The 22,779-nt window shown below is 46.8% G+C and overlaps 1 protein-coding gene across 4 annotated transcripts in view; it reads left to right on the plus strand.

Moving 5' to 3' along the window:
- LOC119163244 (uncharacterized) overlaps positions 1-22,779 on the plus strand; it is a 176,140-nt gene that overhangs the window by 11,426 nt on the left and 141,935 nt on the right. The window contains exon 1 of one of the 4 annotated variants that reach the window (XM_075873818.1): positions 6,630-7,247. The exons of the other annotated variants lie outside the window; for them this stretch is intronic. The gene's annotated coding sequence lies outside the window, so the exon portion shown is untranslated. Of the gene's footprint in view, positions 1-6,629; positions 7,248-22,779 lie in introns of those variants that run through there. 4 annotated transcript variants of the gene reach the window in all.

The following is a 22,779-nucleotide window of genomic DNA, read 5'->3' on the forward strand; positions in this document are numbered from 1 at the left end:
TCCGGAGGTTCAACGTCTTCACAGTCGGCAAGCCACTACACGGAGATGAGAGCTCGGGGGTCAGCGGCAAAAGGGCAGCGCCGACAACAAAGTGAATTGAATGCGCGAAAAGCGGTGGCTCAACGGCTAAGACATATTTTTTTTTTGTGCTGTACACACGCGTTGCCACTCATTTACGTACGCGAGTGGGCAACGTCACGAGTGATTTCCGGTAAGAGAGCTCAGTGCTTCGCCCACTCACCATGATTCACTTCGTGGAGATGCGTAGATTTTTTTTTTCTTCTTGATTTTGACCAAGATGTCCTGAACACCGTTTCGTTCTTTGACCAACTCTGTTCTTTTCTTGTGCCTGAAAGTCACTCCTCGATCGCATTAACGACTCGCTGCGGCGGCCTCAGTTTAAATTGAACTGTTTCAACAAGCCTCCATGTATCTGCCCCGTAGGCACGAACCAGCGAAACGAAGGCCCGTATTCAGAAACGCTTCTCGACTCGAAACTCTACTTCAAGGAACGCTTGAAGACCATTTCGGGTTGCGACTTCTGCAACGCGAAAAGCATCAAGTATCATCCCTTGAGGTGGCGCTTCGAGTAAGCATATATATCCTTCTCTCGAGGGATAGTGGTAAGATATTGTTAAATGACGAACGTAACGTCTCGTTCACCCGTCAAGCTTACTCGAGCGTGTCACGGTACAGGCGCAGATCGGTGGATGCCTCTCGGTTCATTGATCGCGCGAGATCTCGCGAGACGACGACCTAGTCGTGATCACGCCATGGACAAGGAAGCGAATGCAGGCATGCGGCATCAGCTGGTCGGCCTCCCTCGGTAGAGGGCGCCGCGAGTGTTTCCACTTTGAGGGCACTCCTCCTACCTGACTGGGCGTCCATAGTAGCTGCCGGGCGCCTTATATCCTATATTTATGCAATCTGTAGGCTTCTTTCCCTCCGACGTTCCTATTAATACGCGACCTCGCCGACGCTTTCGGAGCTGCGATTTCGCAGGATGCCGTGGTCACGCAAGATTGCGAAGTTCACGGCAGTTTTTTTTCTCCCTTCCATTTGCAGTTAAAGCTTGAAGTAAAACGGTGGACCACAAAAAACTATCATCATCATCAATAGGTATGTGCCTGAGAAACAGGGCACATTCCACTGCTCAAATCTTGTCCAGGTATAGGCTATTACATAGCGTAGCATAGCGCATACTGTACACCAACGCACTTGTGTAGTATAGCAAATGGGTAACTGAGGGAAGTAAGGGTGGGATGGAAAAATGAAGGAGAGGAGAAAGTGTGGAATAAAAAGAACGATAATCAAAGAGAGACACAAAAAACAAAAATACAGACACTTATCGACCGGAACGAAAGGCAAAAAAAAAAAGGCAGGAAGAGAAAGACAGAAAATCAAAGAAAGAGACATTAAACTCGAGATCTAGAGAAATAGCTAGAAAGAAAGTGACTGGCGTTAGCCGGAAGACCCGAGGACCAGTCAGATTCGCCGTACCAAGCTTTGTGCGACCATTTGCGCTAGCTTCCTGCATTTTCTTAAGACATGCACGAACCTTTTATGCCAATGACCTGAAAATAATTACAATAAATATATCTGACAAAATTTAGGTACCCCGTATTTCAGCATACTATCGAATTGGTTAGCACATGGCTATTGCTGGCTAGTGCCTTTTCTTTCACCCAGCAGAGTGGTAGTAAACACCGCTCTTCATTACCCGTGTTTCGTTTTGATTGGCATGTGTGAGTTGGTTTTTGTCGATCGATCTTACTTTTTGTACAGCACTTATATACATGTGTATTATATTCGTACCCAGAGTTGTGTACACGCGCGACTCGCTATCCGCCAAAAAAAAAAAATTCTACATAAAGTCAGGAAATATTTGGCGACTGTTATTGTAAATCGCAGCGTGATCCGCCACGTCCTCCTCGAATGTGCACGCAGCGATTATCGCTTGCATTTTCGCTCTTCACCCTGCAAGATTGCATGCGCGTCACTTGGCGTGTCATCCAAGTCGATCCCTCTTTTGTTAGGGGGCATGATTTTCACAATGCGAGCTATCACTTCTGACCAAACCAGCCTTGGAGCCTGCCTGCCTTCCTCAGTCAGTTGGCATACAACCGGAAGTCACTGAAGATGCCTGAACAGAAAACCGGAATTCAGCGTATAACTTACCTGAAGTCACTTATGTCAGCAGCAGCAGTAGACGTGACCAACGATTCCGGAAGTGGCTTGGAAAAAGCTTTCGGTTTGCATTGGTGGTGAATTTTTCCAAGGGGAACCGAGGTAGTGTGTGGAGAACTTAGCGAGCAGATGCCGACGTTTTGTTGATTGATGATCGATATGTGGGTATTTAACGTCCCAAAACCACCATATCATTATGAGAGACGCCGTAGTGGAGGGCTTCGGAAATTTCGCACCACCTGGGGTTCTTTAACGCGCACCCAAATCTGAGCACACGGACCTACAACATTTCCTCCTCCATCGGAAATGCAGCCACCGCAGCCGGGACTCGATCCTGCGACCTGCGGGTCAGCAGCCGAGTACCTTAGCCAGTAGACCACTGCGGCGGGGCCAGACGTTTTGTTATACGCGCGTAAAATTACGTTGTTGAACTACCCAATTGAGCCGACGCCCTGTCGTGGACAGTTTGAATACGAAGAAACTAACTAAAACACGTTATTTTACATTTGTTTGCGCCGCTAAGTTGAGAATGTCGGGCAAGATTTGGCCTCGCACTATTGGGGCCAAGCAATATTTTACGACCGCGTAACTAACGTTGTCTCGGGCCATCGCTTGAGGGAGCTATTGCGCTCGGTAATTTCCTGTTCGCGTTTCACATGCCTCCAACAGAATGCATAGGCGCCTACGCAAATCACGCCTTAAAGGTTCCAAAGTTCGTTTTGGGAATAGAAGCAGTTTAAATCGCAATTCTTCCGCGAACATTTGTTCGGAGGAATAACCTCCCCGAGGAAACTGCCTCAGCCAACCACTTGGCATTTTCGTGCGCGCTTCAGCATTTTATAATAGGGCTTCGTGGGCAGTTTCGAGAAAAACTGTTTGTTATTTGATTTTCCCATTATGAAGGCTGGACAGCTTTTTGCCTTGTTCTAGCTTTTAAACCCTGCATGTCAGAGGTGCTGTATGCTTATTTCTAAGCATTGATTGATTGATATGTGGGGTGTAACGTCCCACAACCACCATATAAATATGAGAGACGCCGTAGTGGAGGGGTCCGGAAATTTCGACTACCTGAGGGTGGTGACGGCCACTGCACCACCCCGCGTTGAAAGACGAGAGGGTGATTTTTTCCTCTCCTTCATACACACGATGCATCATCCTCGCCCCTTAGTTCTTCAATGCACGTGAAGAACGGGGAGCTTTAGAATAACGTTTGCAGGCGCTACGGGCATAGCGGGCACAATACGAGCTTTAGAATAACGTTTACCCCTCCCGTTTACCCCTGAACTATCTATATGGACTTTAGCTGTCCCGCAAACTCAAATGCACGAAAACTACACATAGCCTCGACACTAGCACTTCGCGGGCCTCGCGGGTCGCGATCGCCGCACGCTACTTCGGATTTTCTGCGGGCCGCGAACGGTGGCTCGCGTTACGACGCATGCGCAGTGGCAGCGACCGCACCGCAAGGGCTCGCGGTGCGCTATTCTATAACTCCCTAATATCAGCACTAAGCGCTAGAGCCTATCAGGATGTCGCGCTTCTCGGCTGCACGCTTTTATCGCCGCATAATGAAGTTTCATCGGTTGATTGTGCACGACATTCAAACGAGACGAAGTAAAACGGACCGGCGGGTGCATGGCAAAGCAGTGCAGGAGACAAATAGCATGTGATATTTCGCGTATATTGATGGGTGGATGAATATGGCTGTACCCTTTAGATCGGGCGGTGGCTAGCGCCACCAAGCGAATCAACGAATCGAGAGCATGCATGCTGTAGACGTCAAGGGAACTACTGTCTGCGTCACAGTAGTGCGCCAAGAAGGACGAAAAATATCAAGAGGGAATATTGCGCTCTTTTTTTGTGTGTGTGTGTGTTTTGGGAGCCTGGTGAGTGGCTCTTTAACGTGCAACCAAATCTGAACATTACTTCTAAGCATTGTGCTGTGAACATCAAGTTTGTTTAATGCGTGCGTAATCTTATTACATCTAGTTTCTTTTGATGTCCCTTAAACAAACTAGGGAATCAACAAATAAGGAAATAAATAAACAAGTAAGCAAACAAATAAACAAAGTGTAGCCCCCGTTTTTGTATTGTTCCGTTGTTATAAGGATGGATGGCATTAAAGTGCTCGTTTTACGCATGTAAATACGGTATATACAGACCACAAAAAACTTTGCCCCCACACTCTTTCTATTGTTTTTTCTTTAAAAATAATTGCGTTGCAGGCGTTATTTCGACCTTGTTTTGTAGTTACACCTGCTGACAAAGCTGAACTACTTTCGTGATGCTTAACGTGCGTTAACCAGGATGGACTCTCTCATTGTTTCGCGGACTTGTGGAGTGCTGTGAGGCTGGTTGTGGAGCACCGCACATAATGCAGCAAAGCTTCTTTTTGATTAGCTGGCGTTGTGCCGTTAGATGGACGATGGGAAAGTATTATTTTTTTAAGTATTGCGTAAACAGGAAGTTTGCCTGTATCGAGTTATCGTAGCCGAACCGCCAGCTTTCCGGTCAGTGAATAACGAGTATCGGGGTAACTTCCTCCGAAACATATCTCGAAATCCCCGCGTCATGGCTTTCGCCGTGCCTTGTCAAGTGGCGCCATCTTGACGCGCCCTCTGCAGTGATTCCGGCCAACAGAGGTCGCTGTGGGCGCTGCCCGCGCAATGAAACTCTTGGGTGAGCGCGCTGTCAGTCTGCGTGCTCCCGCCGCTTTGTCGCGCGCTTTTGACAGGCGCAGCTGCATCTACGTCACCGTGACAGGGGCTCCTGCGTGTTTCCCGCCTGTCAAACGAGAAGTAAAACGGCGTTGTTTGTAATCTTCTGTCTTCAAACGTCTGTGTGGCGGCGATGCAAGGGCCGGGTGTGTTCAGTTATCATTTCTTTTTTTCTTTCTCGCACCCGTAGAGCTGAGCCATATCCACTGCACCCGGTTACGCTAAACCCATGTCTATCTTTCTATTATTTTTTTTTACTTTTTTCCGATCGCTAAAGCCGCAGCCTTCGGGGAACGGAGCAAGTATTGAGCGTAGGAGGCCTCGATTTCGGCGGATTTCTTGGCTATACGCGACGCCCAATTCGCTCTCGCTTCCGGATTCCTGATCGGCCGCCTTGTTCCCCGCCCGCTTCCGCCCGTGCTTTATGTTTTGCCTGGCGTTGTGGGTTTTGCCGCACTACGCCACGGCGAGGCAACGGTGCACCCTTTACAGGGCGTGGTGAAGCGATGCATTGGTTGGTGGTGTGCGTGGAACACTCAAGTTAGCTCAGTTTCTAGGGGGGGGGGGGGGAATATGAAAGGGCGGATCCGAATACACGAAGTACGTGTGTCTGTGAGAAGTGCTTTTCATCCTCGGTAATAATGTATCTGCTCTACCTGTTGTAACTGTTCGCTCTAACGCTGTTGTAGGCACGTGAGCTCAGATTTGGGGCACGTTAAAAGAACCCCAGCTGGTCGAAATTTATGGAGCCCTCCCCAACGGCGTCTCTCATAATCATAAGGTTGTTTTGGGACGTTAAACACCACACATCAATCCATCGCTCTAACGTTACGTAAGACAATTTCCACGAACGCGGGCTCATGTTCCTCGCACATTTCGATGTAAGCAATTTGACATGAAGTTTCATTCCGCCCCGCCACGGTGGTCTAGTGGCTAAGGTACTCGGCTGCTGACCCGCAAGCCGCGGGATCAAATCTCGGCTGCGGCGGCTGCATTTCCGATGGAGGCGGAAATGTTGTAGGCCCGTGTACTCAGATTTGGGTGCACGTTAAAGAACCTCAGGTGGTCAAAATTTCCGGAGCCCTCCACTACGGCGTCTCTCATAATCAAATAGTGGTTTTGGGACGTTAAACCCCACTAATCAATCAATCAATCATGAAGTTTCAATCTTTTACTCACTTTTGTTGGTCATCGAAAAATTCATGGATTCAGCATCTGTAAATAACATTCTATCGCTCATAACAGCCTTACGCAAAGAAAAAATGTCACTGCATGTTTGAAACTTTATGGTTTACTGTTTTTTTTTGTATAATAATGTTATCTGAGGTTTTAACGTCCTTAAGTACCATATGATTAAAAGGGACGGCGTAGTGGAGGACTGCGGAAATTTTGACCGCCACGGTAGGGATCGACCCCGCGACCTTTGGTTCAGCAGCCGAGAACCACTGTTCCACCGAGGCGGACAGGCATCTTCCATCTTCGCGTCCCATGACTGCTCATATTTTTGTTTGGCATCACTGGCGAAAGGTCGCTGTTTGTAAAGAGCACATACTTTTTTGCTGCATTTTAATGGCAGCAGATGTCGACGAAGCATCGTCATCACCAACTTCGAAAGCGATGTTTTCTTTTTTACCCAGAAAAAAAGTGATAAACACGAGAAACAACTTGGTTTATAGTGACCGTACACACTTGTTTTTTTTTTTTCACTAAAACCATTGTCTCGAAACACACAATATTGTGTCGCGATTCAATGCTTGGAAAGATTTCATCGACACTACGTTACTCCGCTGGCTATAAGCAATAATCTCGAAAAAGAAACAAAAGTTACCTGCGTAGTGCCGGACCAAAAGGCTTAAAAGCAACGAATTGCAAAACTTCACGCGCGATGGCGTCATTGCGAGAAAACCGGCACATCACACTCGCGTTCTCGGAAACCAGCTGTTCCGGCTGCCCCGGGCTCCGGCTCGGGTCGGGGCGGAGGTCTGGAAACACTGTTCTTAACAATGCTCAGCGACCTCTCACGACGACACTAAAAACCAAACACGGATGGAGGGAACGAAACAACGGGCCGCCAAAGGCACTCGCCTTCGAAGAAAGTTGTAGCGGCGGCGCTAGCGTCAGCGCGTTGGACGCCGCTAGCCGGCGCCAGCGGCGACAGCTGTTCTCGCGTGAGCCCGCGAGAGAGTCGCCGTCGTCGTCGCAGTTTTTGTGCTCCCCCGCGGGCGTTACCATGGCGACCGAGCTGTCAGGGTGAGGAGTGGTGGGGGTGAAACCCGTGCCAGCGATGGCGCCCGACCGCCTGCGCTGCGAGCCCGGACCGCCCTGACCTGGACGGGGCCAGAGGTGAGTGAGCTTGCCGGCGAGCCCTGGGTCCGGCCCGCGGGCCCCGAATTCACAGCCAGCGCGCGAACGCAGCCCCATCCGCGAGACGAAAAACCGCGGCGCAGTGGCTTTCCCCCAAGCCTCCCTCCGGCGCTCGAGCTCGGCGTTCGAGTCGCCGACGACAGCAGCGCTGTACGCCGCCGCGCTCCCTCTCGCCTCAGCCACGCTCACACGCACCGCGCCGCACTCGAGTCCGATCGTGTCGGCGGCGCGCTGAAAACAAGCCGCGATCCGACGACCCCCCCCTTTCCGGTTGATCAGTCGCATCCCGTTACGTTTGGCCGACCGCTTTCCATCGGGACGTGTTATACGTCCAGCCAGCCAACTAGACACAACTGGTCGCGGAGGCGCAGTGTTGCTACAATAGCGCTACAGAAAACGTGCGGCGGCGCTCAAGACCCGTCGGTGTGGTGGCCGCCGATCGCGCGCGGTTCCCGCTACTATCGGCGCATTTCTTTCTTTTTGTATTTTTTTTTTGGCCGCGTATACTTTTTTCTGCCGTTGCCGAGATGTCGACGCACTCTCTTCCAACTGTTCGGGATGGCTCTCGCACTTCATTTGCCAACGTTGCGGGCAAACGACATTCGTAATAAACGATGAAATTATACACACTGAATGAATGTATAGAACCTATCGCCGCCGTGCTTTGAAAGGATTGGACGCTCGTCGATACCAAGCGTCAATCAAAAAAAAAAAAAAAGAACCTGTGACTCCAAAGATTCGCAACCAACTGCATCAAACCAACCGTTTTAGTGGAGGTATAACCGCACGATATGACTTCGACGCGACGGTAGTCTATTCGCGATGTTTTCACTTGAAATTGTAACCGATATTGTAGTACCTGGTTCATTTCGAGGACTCCAAACAATGTACGGAAGAATGCAATAGGACCGCGAGCTCAGGCTGAGTTGTGCGGGCTTCGAGTAATGAGCGCTGCTTCTCGATCGGAAAGGGTTGCTCTCCGGCACGACCGTCGGCTTGCGAGGGCTGACCGGCGGTTTCGATTTGGTCAGTCTACGCAATCTAGTGAGGCTGCGTTACTTCTCCAATGTTCCGTGTTAGCTGTAAGACCGTAAACGAATCTATACCTGCTTAACTAGAACAGCCGTTCTGTAAGGATTTACGCTAAAGCTCGACTGCTTCACGTTTCGGCGTACCTATCGCCGACTTTCCACGGACTTTCTCCTCGCTTTATGCCTAACTCGATGCGCTTCGCAATGCACCCGGGTCTCCGTATTCACGAGACGCGTCTTTCGTATGCGCTAATATATTTCATCGAACCACTGGATTTCTTTATCGACACCTCTGGCGTACTAGAATTGACTAGGATGTGCCCTTACGAAAACAATTTTAGCCTGAGAGATCGCTTGTAGATGCTGGAACGCTGGTTTGAAAGGCGGCGAAATCTCCTCGCTTCTTCCGTACGTGAGACTTAGATGCTCGGATGCTTCGTAGGCGTTTATGTTTTTGTCATGACTAAATCTTTGTATGTCCACACGTTTTTGCGATTTTCCCCGGCGGCTCTGCGTAAGTAAAATAAGAAGACGAAAACGTGTACTAAAGAATCACCCCCCCCCCCCCCCCACACACACACACACACAAATACGCCAAAGAATGCCGAAAAAAAAATGTTCACGTGTAAAAATCTCTTGCTATCGTCCGCGTGTCTTTAATTTTTTTTTATTTCCACACTTGAGTTCTGGCAGCGAATTTTGCCCGTTATTTCAGTACGGGCGAGTGTGTCCTGTTGCCACCTTGTATGCTGCACGCGGTTATTGTGCGTGTATTCTGAATCGGCGTGTCTCCGTATACAATGGGCTGGAGCATTTGAGTTTGACATTTGAACCGTGTCTTTTGATGCGGTCGTTCTTTTAATCCGCCTGTCAACTTGGTGACCTCCCCTCCCCCCGTTTTCCACTGAAACACACACACACAGAAGCACGTGTTTTCCTTCTTTTTTTTTTCTTTGTTTCTGGCGAACTGCATGTTGTGGATATTGCCTTTCCTAAACGCAGCTGCCTATAGACACTTTTCGCTCTGCAAGTCGTGCAATACATCTTTGATTAGTTTCACAAGCTCTTTGCGAGCCTTAGACGAAGCAGGAGGTTTTGAGCGAAGGGTGAAAAGATTATCGATACTTCGAGCGTTACGTATCAAGCAATAGATCAAGAAATACCTAACACATCCTTCACGACTTCAGTGGCTGCTGGAATATTGTTTAGTGTACTTAGCTCTGCGCTGCTTCTGGCTTTCTTTCGGGCCACATGCTTGAACGAAACATTGTAAATAATGCACTTCACGTGTGTGACTCTATGTGTCATGTGTTCATCACTGTATATATCATAGTCATCACCCAGTACCTGGCGTAGCATGTCAGGTGAAAAGCCAGACAAACATCTCCAGCTCTCTCTCTCTTATTGCGTTCAGCGGCCCGAATGAGGTGTAGTACTGCTATCCATACGAAATGCAATTCAGCACGTGTTTAGGCTTTTCGGTGTATGGTGCAGTTTTGGCGAACCCCAGCGGTCAATAAGCGGTGTGTGCAGGGGCCGTGATCTCGTGTAAAACATGTTTACAAATCGGCGACAATCGAACATTGCCGCTAAGCTCTCCTCGTGGGGTTTTTAATGCAGAATTGTTTAACGAGCTGTTTGTAGTTTACAGTGTTGCTCGTATTCATCATATTGCGTTGTTAACGAACATATCTGGTAAACATGTTTTGCGTGAGTGCGTCAAAAAGTATGTGTAAGCATTACACCAATGGTCAGCTGTGTAGCCATGCGTGTATTGGACTCTGGCCATGGAGGTATTCTTCAAACGGTGTATCGATAGTGAGTGCGCTTAACTCTTCTGCTTATTTGTTTTCTTATTCCTTCTTATTTTTTGTTTCTGTTGTTTTGTGTGTGTTTTCAATGCTAATATGACGATTATGTGTATAACCGGCTCTAATTTGGCCTACCTTCCCATCTTTCTCACATATAACTAAATAATAATAATCATAATGTCTGCAGAGATCACATGATCCGAATGCGCCCTTCTTGAACACCGAGCATTACACTTCAACGCAAAATTTTCTTTCGGGAGTAAACTTGTTTGTGTTACCTTACAGCACTCTTTTTACCTGCCACTTTTTGACCGCTGAAGTACCGCTGTTCTGGCAATGCTGTTTTTTTTTCTCTCTCTTTCTCTCTCCTAATGTGAAGATGGAGCGCAATTCGTAGAATGGAGTCGTGATAAGCTTCAAAGTTTAAGTATAGTGTCGTACAAATGTCAGAATTTTGCATTAAAAATTTTAAAACCGCAATTTGTTATGTCGTATGCGAGAAACTAATGATATACAGGAAACACTCTCATCAGGAATCTGTCGACATTGACAAATACGTGTAAAAAAATGAACTACAGCAAGGCGTTCCACGTAGCAGGGATGAAAGTTAACAAATACTAAAATCTAAAATATAAGATATATTCAAGATATGAAAGTTAACAAAAGTTTGTCCTTTTTGCCGCTACGGTTCCAGTGACTTGTATAGTACGCCGAGGCACAAACTTTTGTGGTAATCATTCGCTTTCGTTGTAATTTCGTTTTCTTTTTGTGTTTCAACTGTGTGTTTTTTAATCAAGAATACATTGCCTCTAGTATAGACTAGCAGTTCGTTATATTAGTTTCTGTATTTTTTTTATTTTTCGCTCAATTTGGAGGCTCATACCTAAAAGGTCGTGTGCATGTTTACACCTCTATAATTAATCTATATTTGATTAGAAAATCTTTCGTAATGAACAGCGCTTTCAAACGTAACCGAAGCTTCGGTTAACCGGAGTTTTTTGGAAAGTTGTGCTCCAGTAAACCAGAATTTTTTTTAATAAACTTGCGATCAGCTGGTTCGAAAAACTGGGATGCGCAGGATTATCCAGGATTAACCAAGATTATCGCCACGCGTCTGAAACGCAGTTGCGTGGTTCCGTTCGCAGCATTCGTCAAGATCAACTTCGTGAACGGACGTGAATACGTAGGATATGCAAGAGGCCGACATGGGCGTTTATCCTTCAAGTAATCGATAAACAATACAAGAAACTATGCACGTTCGACGTGGAGAAAGCGAAAACGGACAGAGACCCTTAAGTCATAGAACCATATGGTGTAGTAGCGCAAATTCACGGGGACGAAGAGGACAAGAAAACACGACACTCGTCCCCGTGAATTTGCGCTACTACACCATATGGTTAAATGATGTCTCACCAACTAGCCCAGCTCTCAACCCTACTGAAAATTAAGCCATAGAGTTTCCTATAAGCACAATAGAGGAAACTCTGCCGTTAGTGTCTATGCGAATTGCCGCGCACGGCGCTTCAGCCAGCATGGGTAGTACACGAATTTTTCCAGTCTTCGTTCGTTCGGTTCCGTTTAGCTTTGCTTGACTGGAGTCACAGTTGTCGCGAGACGAGAGTCGGCAAATGTTCAGCAGTTGCACTTCACCACCTCTACCTTTTAGGCTACCCGATTCAGATCAGGTAACGAAGTTCACAACGGCTCGTTTTTCAAAACCAACACTGAAACACAGCAATAAACAGAGTCACAAGTGTGTTTGAAGCCGCAAGCACGACTACTATAGGCAAATGCGTGGGCTATCCGTCGTTTAAATGGTCTCTGATAAAGTCCCTATATATATATATATATATATATATATATATATATATATATATATATATATATATATATATATATATATATATATATATATATATATATATATATATATATATATATATATATATATACACTCAGGGGGTACAGTCTCCCTTTGACTGATCCTGTGAACCTCCGATGCAAAGAGGAATAAAAAGAAAAAAGAATCCGCTTCTATTTCGACCTCTGAAAGTGAAGATCAAGCGAAGATTTCGCACGAGTGCCTTCAACAACACTGCAACCACAAGTGACGTTTAAAAAAAGCACCTCCTGAAAGTCTGATTTTAGACAAGCAACATCTCAACTGCTAATCTAAAGCATTAATTTATGATCTACTTGCACAGGATGCTTTTATGATGTCTGAAGTGTACGTTACGATCGCTAAATTTAACAAATTTAACAATCTATATCTTCTTTAACCCGCAAGGTGTGCTTTAATAAAATGTTTGCCTATACCGGTGACTGCGTTGCCCTGGGTGACAGGCAGAAAGATTAAGGGTTAGGGGGATAGGCATTTGCGTGCGCATAGAAGGGGGGGGGGGGGGGGTCGTCCATGATGTTCCAAAATGTTGTGCCAATTCTGCTCCATATATTACTCAGTCGTACCTATGACGTCATTTTATTAATGTGCGGCGTTATGATAACGCATGCTTTCTTTTTCTTTTTGTCTGTCGTGCTACAAAAAATACCATTCTGCCAGAGGCTGACGGATTCGCCTTGATGAATGACAACGGCTTTGAATTATTCAAGGATGCTTCAATTCCTGTCGAACGTACAAGCATCGACAAATGTTTACGGTCACACCGCAGGCAGAATGTCGAGCGAGTTTGGGAACGCCTCTTGCGTTCGTGTTTTGCCACTGCGTTCTTCGTAGCCCCTCCGAGTTACAGATTGATTCTTTCCGTACTCGAAAGTCTGTTTTATGTTCAACTGCGCTGCGGTTGTGTGTACCGTATATGTGACTTCACCGTTACAACCTCTACAACACCGCAGTCGACTTAGTGCAGGACTTTTTAATCACGTTTTGTCTGTATACCGATGGTTTTCGCTGTAGTCAGTGAAACAGCCACGTCGAAGCACGGTGGAACGCGGACGCTGTGACGTCACGTTATCAACACATAGTATTGCTGGTTCCCTCGTAATAATTTATGCTAAGGTGTCCAATGACGTTCCAACGCAGTGGCGTAGCCAGGGGGTGGCACACCTGGCCAATGTCTTCTACCCCCTTCCTTGATTTTTAAAATTTTTGCTATGCCATACAGAGTGAATTATTTCTATTTCGAAAAAGGTGTTCCCCCACTCAAAATTAAAGAGGTGCCCATCCCCCCGAGAAACATTTCTGGCTACGCTCCGCCGCGTGGTTATGCTACCTTGACGTCATCGAATCCACCGTGTTGTGCGTGCATGACGTCACGAGCAAGCTACCAATAGTTTATTTTGTCCCCTATTTGTTGTTTTTGTTGTTTTGTTGTTTTTGTTGTTAATGGTGGTGGTGGTGGTGGTGGTGGTGGTGGTGGTGGTGGTGGTGGTGGTGGTGGTGGTGGTGGTGGTGGTGGTGGTGGTGGTGGTGGTGGTGGTGTGTGTGTGTGTGTGTGTGTGTGTGTGTGTGTGTGTGTGTGTGTGTGTGTGTGTGTGTGTGTGTGTGTGTGTGTGTGTGTGTGTGTGTGTGTGCGTGCGTGCGTGCGTTGAGTCTTTTATCTTCTTAATCGTATTTTTCTCGCTCCAAATGAAGCCGTATTATTCAATATGATTTCATTCGACAATTATACAGTTAGTTGATTTCATGCTTGAATGACGTTTGCGTCGGATACGTATTAGTCTGACGTGTTTTTTTTTTTCATCTTTTTTTTATTATCAAATAATATCCATTCGGTGGAGTTTCATGAAACGCCGCGATTTTCCAAACAGAATTTTTCAGTGATGAATTTATATTTCGACCTTGAAAACAATAACCGTACCAATAATACATTGTAATGTCTAGATATTCAGTTGAACACTTTATTTACCCAAACTGTTTGTCGCGAGACGTGTTGCTTTTAGTTCTGGATCCTCTTAGTGTCGCTATCTCATACGCCCTCTGTAATAGACTACGAAAGCGAATAACGATACAATAAATATTACAACTATAGGGCTGCAGTTATAAGACGAACTTGAATGTTCATCTCCGTTACGGAGATCTATCTGCTATATTATCGCTCGAAATTGAGTCTCACTTCCATTTTTTTTTTTCAGTGTCAGGCGAGACTTCGTTTCAATTTTATTTAGCTTTTTCCGGAGAGTATATTCCGCTCGTAGCATTTTCGCAAATGTTTGTTTAAATGTTAATAACCATGCATGCTCGCTTTTTTCTTTATGTCAGCTTCATGGATCCGTAAAGGCTATACGCTGTTCAGGACTCGAGATGCCAGAATACATATATTTTTTTTCGCGTTTAGGGCCCCGCCGCTGTGGTCTAGTGGCTAAGGTACTCGGCTGCTGACCCGCAGGTCGCGGGTTCAAATCCCGGCTGCGGCGGCTGCATTTCCGATCGAGGCGGAAATGTTGTAGGCCCGTGTGCTCAGATTTGGGTGCACGTTAAAGAACCCCAGGTGGTCGAATTTTCCGTAGCCCTCCACTACGGCGTCTCTCATAATCATATGGTGGTTTTGGGACGTTAAACCTCACATATCAATCAATTTTTGCGTTGAGGATGCATACGTTAAAAAAAGAAAAATTTGAGTTCGCTTCTGCCGGAACCAATCTTAAATGCTGTATTTACTTTGATTACGGTGTCAGTGTTACTTGTGTTTACTTCTTTGTACAAAGTGCATTAGTTTTTTATTTGAAATTCAGTAATTACCTTTTTTTTTCTACCGGGTTGTTGCATCTTCTGTTGTAGCTACGCAGCAGCGTTATGGCCGAACTGTTATTTCCCTCATCTTGTGACGTCACTGTCGTTATTGTACCGACTTCGCTCAAGAATTGTATAGAAAGATGTGCCTACAAAAGCCAAGTGACGGCGCCGGCACTTTCGAGTTGGCTCGAAAAAATTAGAAACGCTCGACTCAACTCGGTTTAGGGAATATTGAACTCCGCTGCTCTCCCCGAGACCCTTCTCTCCCCGCTCCATCCTCCTCCTCTCTCTGCTCCCAGTTGGGAAACAGCAGAACGCGATGACAGAAAATTATGACGTTTTTGGCGTGCATTAGTACGGCGCACCGTTGTCACACAGTGTTGTCTGTCGCGAGGATCTGTTGAAGCTCTGCTGTGCCATAGTGCCACTGCTACAACAAACATTTCGCGCTGTTCTAGCGTCATATCTGTAATTGTGGCAAGCACTCCGTGACGTGGCCCTATACAAGCATCTGGTGTAGTACGTCAGCTCCCTGTTGTAACTACACGCACGCGACACAAGCTGCTCTTGTTCGTAAGACTAATGCCCTGTGCTGTACAATAAGAGGGTCTGTCGCCGCATCAGAAACCTGATGTCACTATAATCTTGTTGTGGCAGCAGCAGCAATTTCTGGTGTCCCAACGGCACGTTTCTGTTGTCCCGTTCATGACAGGGTTGCACTAAACGGGGGGCGTGCATTCAGATTCACGATGAGATCTCGGCGAAGGAATGCAGCGCTATGGTGTGTTCCCGCGCGCTTTGCACACGGACGTCGACTGGAATCGCCTAAATTTCGACCTTCCGCGCTTTCACAACCTCCCAGCCTTCTGCGTTTTCACATTAACGGGTCACCGTGAAGGAGCTGCGCAGGTTGTTTGCGTGTTTGTTTGTTTGTTTGTTTTTTTTCCCTCTATAACAACTGAGGTGTGTTCTCTCGAAACACTTCGGCAAGAAACTTGGTTGACTTGTGGCCCGTCGTAGTGGTTTTGTGAAAGCAATTGACCTAGATGTGTGCTGGTTTGGGCCATAGTTGTGGTGTGACATTATGATAGTTACAGCTCGAGAACACAACGACGACGAAGAAACAAGGAGACGACCGCTAGCGCTCGTCTCCTTCTTGTTCCTTTGTTGTCGTTCTATTCTCGCGCTATAACTATCATCAGCGAATAATCATGATAACGCGCTCGATTCCTCAACGCTGGGGGCCACAGTTCTGACCGATCGTTCATTCACTCAGTCATTCATTGAACCGATGATTGATTCAGTGGTTCAATCACAAACTTGACTGGCACATTTTTTCATCCACCGTACGCTCGGGGCAGCTTCGCAGGTAAAGTGTCGCGCTGCCAACGCGGTCATTGCTTAAAGTGTGAGTGCTTTAACGTGACAGTAAAGTGGACCACTGAAATAGTTTGAACTGAAAGATTATGTTCTTAAGATGGCAGTATTGTTAATTTTACCGCCATCGGGTTAATAATAGAGGGGAAAGTAATTTTCGGAAGTGTCACCCACACGTTTCCAGTGAAAATCTCCGATAGGACATCACAAATTTTAAATCTTTTTTTTTCAAAGTTCGGCCATGTTTGGCTTAATAATAATAATAATAATAATAATAATAATAATAATAATAATAATAATAATAATAATAATAATAATAATAATAATAATAATAATAATAATGGTAATAATAATAATAATAATAATAATAATAATAATAATAATAATAATAATAATAATAATAATAATAATAATAATAATAATATCTGCAGGGGTTTAACGTCCAAAACCACGGTATCATTATGAGGCATGGCGTATAGGGGAGGGTGCTCAGGAAGTTTCGGCGATCTGGTGTTCTCCAACGTGCACTAGCGATCGCACAGTACTCGGGCTTCTACCATTTCACTTCAACCGAAATGCGACGGTCGCGGCCGGAATCGAACTCGTGACCTTCAGAACAGCAGCCGAGCACATTGTGATCCACCGTGGCGGACGTCTGGCTCAACAATATTCCCCGAAATTCTGTATGTCTAGTCCCCTCAGAGGACAATGAAGTTCATTTTTTCCGAATACGAACTAAGTATATATACCTGAGTGGACGCTGTCAGAAAAAGTTTTGACGCCACTGCTCCTGGTGCGTGAACTTTTTTGTGCGTTTTCTAGCTTACCATTGATTGATTGATTTGCGGGGTTTAACGTCCCAAAACCACCATATGATTACGAGAGACGCCGTAGTGGAGGGCTCCGGAAATTTAGACCACCTGGGGTTCTTTAACGTGCACCCAAATCTGAGTACACGGGCCTATAACATTTCCGCCTCCAGCTTCTAGCTTAAAGAGGGTATCTTTCTGCTGGTAGCTTTCTAGCTGGTAAGCTTTCTAGCTTACCAAGCGTCTTTCCGGGGCAGGCGCGGTGTTTTAGGGATCGCGATGGAGTAATCATCTAATCCGTCAATGATAGATTTCTTTTTATGAAATGCCCCTTGAAGAGTATAAGTGCGTAAGGGTGGGTGGGGTACTCACGCCTCTTAAAAAGTTGAGTGGCCGAATTGGTGGGACATCCCGCATCATCTGCGTCGTACTTACTGAACAACCCGTATTTCCAGAATCTTCTCGCGGTGAAATTGTTCCTTGGGGAAATGTTCGTATAAGAGGGTTATGCGTGAAAGAACTTGAGCCAGTCCTGATGACGGACATATCATCAGCGGTGGCGGCCGGCCAGCAGGGAAGCTTGAATAAGTCGCCAAACGCACTGATCAGTCGACTCGGATCAAGTTGCGAGTCTGAGCATGGCTTCCGAGATCTCGGAGGCCATAGTCCAAGTGTGCCCTGGTGGGTAATATTCGGGTGTTTGAGTATACGAGTTAGTCCGGTTGAGCAAAAGGAAACAAGCTTGATCCCTCCGTCATAGGAATCGGCAAAGCACGAATGTAAAACTGTTCTTACAGTAGTTTGGTGTTTACTGTATAATACATTGATTCAAGAAAGCTGGCGCAACGTCTATTGGAGTTTGACAGCTGTAACGCCGCTTAACGTGGGTGCATACACGTCAACGCTTAGTCATGCATCTCCATACCGACTACTAACATCCGTCAGTAATGATTGAACAAACCCTGTGGTCATAGGTGAGTGGGGAACCGGAGAAAGCGATGGTGCAGCCAGAAGAACGCGACTGATTGGACGCCGAACTTGTGCTAACGTCGTCATGTTGGAGGCATTCAACGCCACGGCCATACCAGAAGGAAGCGCACTGTGCGTGTTGTGTCTTTTCGAATATGACATAAAACACTGGCCGGCATAAAAACACTTTCGTGTTCAAAATTCCGTGTGTGAGCCCGAGTGAGTCTATATATAGTTCAGGAAAATTTTGGTGAGTCTCAGTTCGAGTGAGCTCTTCTTTTGCCGGTCTGTGTTTATACATATAGATAATTGTGAATAGGGCCTCAATTTCGGGTTTTTTTGCGCATACTATATTATTTATTTATTTATTTATTTATTTATTTATTTATTTATTTATTTATTTATTTATTTATTTATTTATTTATAATACCGCAATGGCCTTTGAAGGAAGGGGTTTTACATGCGGGATTGACATATCTACAAGAGCAGCACTAGTCGATTTCGCGCCAAAATCACGACCACACTGATGAAAACGACGAAACAAGTATAGACAGGAAGGGCGCTCACTTGCAACTGTTTACTTTTTCAGTGATACGGGCTATAATAAAAATCTACTTATCAAGAACGCGCGCACAACTTGCTCGTGCCATTCCACACGGTACACCTTATCACACTACAGAACGCATTTTATATACCACACTTCCGATTCTTACATGGTGATTGATGTCTCGGTTACACAATTGCTGCTCCGTTTCTGTATCAAAACGCCGGTATTTGTATTATCCTGTGTTCCTCGAGGAATAAATATAGATGCTGTGTTTCTTGATGAATAAATAGAAAACTATTTATTCCTTGAGGAACAAAGGATAACACAAATCCGGGCGTTTACGACACAGAAAAGGAGCGGTAATTGTGCAAGCGAGACTTCAAATCATGTGCAGGAACCTTGTACGCGCTCCTTTGCAACTTCTTCGTTTTCGGTGTGGTCGTCATTTTGGCGCAAAATCGACTATTTAATTCAGACATGCAACAACTAAACCAACAGCGAATACTTCTATACATACGATGTGTTTGAAGGTGGCCAAGTCGGATTGAAGTACTGCCTTGGTGGCGAGGTCGTTCCAGTCCTTTGATGTCTGGTGTAAGCACCAGGAGGTGCACGGGAGACAAGTGCAAGCCTGTCGCTTAATGCACCGACCCCCTATAGGCATCGTCCCCCCCACCTAGCCGTTTCCCATAGGTCGCGCTATACAATTTTCGTACTTTACCTCCTCTTGCACTTCAGTTTTTTTAATCCTAATCGGCACTGATCCGATTTGCGTGAATAGGAAGCTGCAGTGTGAGCTGAAGCACTCCGACGTGCTCCGGAAAGAAGAATTATAGAATGGTAATAACTTCTGACGCTGATACCATTCTATTATTACCATTCCATTACCATTCCATAATAACTTCTGACGCGAGCGGCATGGAAGTTGAAGATGTGTAACTGCAGTGCGCCCGGAGCGCAGTGCACGTGAAATACGAATTGCGGAGTGGAGGAAACATCTATAGGATCGCGTCGCGCATGCATAATGCCGCATCGTTTCCACCACGCTTCGATCGTTCTTCGATGCGGTGTTCCTTGGCGTTTGTCGTACTGGCGAGCTTTTGCTTGTTCCGTATACTTCTTATTGGTACGCCTCTTAAATGGCTTCGCGGTGTTCGTTCATTATTATTATTATTATTATTATTATTATTATTATTATTATTATTATTATTATTATTATTATTATTATTATTATTATTATTATTATTATTGTTGTTGTTGTTGCTGCTGGTCTGAGCCACGACGAACCAGTGAGGCTTTTGTTTCATACTTTCGGTTTTCCGAACACTCTGAAAAGTCTTGAATACCGAGTGAAACTGGTGCAAAGTCTGATACGAAAGTTGCGTTCGACGTGATGTCGGAGCACTTGTTTGTTTGCTCGAGGGATCATTACCTGCCGGGGTGCTTAACTAGCAAACCTTGAGTGAACGCGCTCGATCATCGCCGACAGGGCCGAGACGACGAAGATCGATTCAACAAATGCCCAGTTTGCACAGTAATGAAGAAACGCTCCTGACGGTCGGGCGCCTGACATATCGTCAGATGATTTAATAAGTGCATGCGTGGGCCAACTGATAATTAACCAACGCGAAGAACAAATAAGAATGCCTGAACAGCTCCCTCTCGTGTACGCCCCGACTTGTGCCTTCTTGACCGCGTACTTGCGCATGCGCAGATAAGCTTTTTGCGTTTACTTCCTTTTTCAGTGGCAGTGCGCCTTTGCATCTGATACCCGGTGTCCGAGTTGCATCGATGTCATCTCTTGTGTCCGTGTTTACAGGCCTACCCTACATTTATGTTGCATGCAACGTAAATATTGCGTAACGATTTCGGCAGCTTTCATTCGAAACGAGGCGATTACTTACAACCCGCTCAGCCATCGCCAAAGTCTACGGGACTGTGGTCTACAAGGGCAATGCCTGTAACAAAGAATTGTAGTGAAGGCCAACACTCACCGAAGTTTTTTTTTCCTTTTTTTCTTTTTTTATGAAAACTGAAACCGAAGGTGTGACGCAGGGACCAATTGATGCAGTTCCCTTGGCCACCGTTTGCACGAGCTAATACGGTGGTTCTTTAAATATCGTTGGAACAGTGTATATATCGCGCCTTGGTAAACTTCTGGCCAATCCATCATCCACGATCAGACCAAGCAGACGCGAAAGCATAAGGAACTGCACGACACAAGCACTGCCTAACAACGAAACGTTTGACTGGAAGAACGTGGCATATATGAGCATAAAGGCAAGCGCTAAAAAATAATCTTATCAACCCCCACCAAGCATGTTATCACGTATTGTGCTGTAGATACGAAACCTAGGCATCTGCGATAGCGATTGAAGGCTGGCTCACGCACCTGTTTTTTGTTTATGTTTTCAAAGGCTTCTCCGATTTCCCGCGTGCGCTGGTCCCTGTGCCTCATTACCTCAGCGGTTTTGTTTTATCTCGGCTGAGCAACCGCACTGGTGGCAACTGCGCACTGCTGGAATCGGGCAACGAGCCTAACTAGCTACATTAGATCTGGCAGATCACCACGCGTTCGGTTTATCGCATATTTTGTAGCGCTAACGCACCGCGACCATAATGCAAGGTAGCCAATATGGCCACCACTGTGGCCTGGTCTTTCGAACAGCGGCGCCTTTCGAACAGAGTTGTTATTGCTGCCGTGCTGGCGCGTTAGAATTATCGGCCAATTTTCCCAGCGTAGCATGGAACCTAGTTACATATTCCTTATACACATTTACATATAACCTTTACATTTATTCCTTACTGGTATGACTTCATCCCCGCAGCGTGAGTTGGGCTGACCGAATTATATTAGTTTGCACAAGTAGGGTATAATCCCATGCTGCTTGTGGCGTCATACGAACGCCTGCTTGGTGAACAGTTCATTCGTGAAGCTCTGGATGAGCTGGTGGAATCCGACGAAAGTGAGGCCGAACGCCAGTGACACTGGAAGCGCCGGCAGCGCCGTCTGCATGATGGCCAGCATGAACAGGGTGACGCAGATGCCGACCAAGATACCTACAAAGCAGGCGCACACGATGGTCCAGTCGCCCAACGTGGCCACCTTGCCCACCAGGACGCTATAGAAGACGAAGTCTCCCAGACCCATCTTGATGCCCTGGCTCTCCTGATCTTCCGAGCTGCTGTCCAAACTGGAATCCCGCTCAAAGTCTACTGGGGCTTTCTGGTCTTCGTCCGGTAGCCCTTGAGGTGTTGCCACTCCCTCCACAGGTACTGGCAACATAACCTGTTCCTCCCCGTCTTCGGCAATATCGTAAGGCTCGGGCACGCTGGAGCCAGTGTTCGAGGGCCTTCGGTTGGACATCCTGCGGTCTAGCGGCAAATCGGTGGCTCCGACGTCCGCTGGTACGTGCAAAGACGGGCCTGGAACGTCGGACTGCCGCCGCTCGGACGTCCTGCGACCGTGGGAGCGTCGCTGTTTCGAAGGTCTGCGTTCCGAATGCCGCTTCGCCATTCCTGGGAACGTGCCCACGACCATGGTCGAGAAGACGAGTCCCGGCTGAAGGCCCTCTTTCCTCTCCTGGGCCGTCTCGACAAGTATCCGGAGAGGCCCGACGACGGCCAGAACTGCGACCAGGTCCCAGATGGGGATGAGGCCCAGCACGACCCATAGCGTCCAGGCGGGCAGGAACTTCAACAACATGATCGACATGTAGGAAGACTCGACGATCAGGTAGAACTGCTGCAGCAGCATGGGGCCCTTGAACAGGACCACGACCAGACCGAGTGCCATGAAGTTGTACACGAAGAGGCCGACGGAAAAGATGTCGGCCGGCACGTTGTACTTCTGGAACACGATGTCAATGTATGTGACAGGTGACATAACGAGTATTATGGCGCAAGCGAGCGTGATCCAGGTGCCGATTATGGAGTAGAAGCGGTAGTAGTAGAGAGTAACCATGAGTACGGTCATGGTGATGACCACTCCGATCAGCAAGAACGCGTTGGCCGTAGCGTTGGTGGCTCTGGTGAAGGACACTTGCTCGTCGGTGTCTGGCAGCGGCGTGTAAGGCAGCGTGTCGCCCCCGTTGTCCAGGAAGTGCGGGCTCAGTTTGATCGTGACGACGACGAGGAGCATGCAGCAACTGACGGCCGTCAGTATGCGGGCGACGTGCGTCAGCGCGTCGTCCAGCACCTCCCAGAGGACGTTGGCAGGTATCTTCGGCCGATCCTGAGCCATGACTGCAGCTTCTAAAGGTAGAATGCTTTCT

The sequence above is a fragment of the Rhipicephalus microplus genome, chromosome 9, assembly GCF_043290135.1.
Source record: "Rhipicephalus microplus isolate Deutch F79 chromosome 9, USDA_Rmic, whole genome shotgun sequence".
In the NCBI taxonomy this organism is placed as follows: domain Eukaryota; kingdom Metazoa; phylum Arthropoda; class Arachnida; order Ixodida; family Ixodidae; genus Rhipicephalus; species Rhipicephalus microplus.